The sequence below is a fragment of the Lupinus angustifolius genome, chromosome LG19 (genome assembly GCF_001865875.1).
Source record: "Lupinus angustifolius cultivar Tanjil chromosome LG19, LupAngTanjil_v1.0, whole genome shotgun sequence".
Taxonomy (NCBI): domain Eukaryota; kingdom Viridiplantae; phylum Streptophyta; class Magnoliopsida; order Fabales; family Fabaceae; genus Lupinus; species Lupinus angustifolius.
The window spans coordinates 16,624,278-16,625,007 of NC_032027.1; positions in this window are offsets into that span (position 1 = coordinate 16,624,278).

Sequence of the window (730 nt, forward strand, 5' to 3'; positions counted from 1 at the left end):
GCTTCTCCCCATAGGTTGTGTGGCAAACCTTTGCACCTTAGCATACACCTTACCATATTCATTACTGTCCTATTTCTCCTTTCAGCTACACCATTGTGTTGTGGAGTGTAGGGGGCTATCACTCATGTATTATGCCTTGATCAACACAGAATTTCTCAAGCTCCCTTGATGTGAATTCCCCTCCTCCATCAGTTCTGAATATCTTCAGTTGATTTCCTGATTGTCTTTCAGCTTCTGCTTTGAACTTCTTCAAGTATTCAAACACATCACTTTTGGCCTTGATGAGATAGACCCACATTTTCCTGCTATAGTCATCAATGAAAGATACAAAGTATCTATTCCCACCTAGTGAATTCACTTCAAAAGGTCCACACACATCAGAATAAACAATATGCAGTAAACTAGTGGCTTTGGTTTGAGTATTCTTGTTGAAGGGATTTCTTGTTTGCTTACTGATCATACAGCTATCACATATTGGCAAGTGTGATTTTATTTCAGGTAAACCAGTGACCAAGTTTCTCTGGTTTAGCATTCTTAGGTCTCTGAAATTTAGGTGACCATACCTTAAGTGTCAAAGCCAAGATTCATCAGTATTGGTTTCAGCATTCAAGCATTGAGTCTTCACTGCATCTAGTTTCACCTGAAATGTTCTGTTGCTTGAAAGGGGTGCCTTGAGTACACTTCTCTTCTTGTTGTCATATATTTCTAGAAAACCATTGTGCAACTCCAT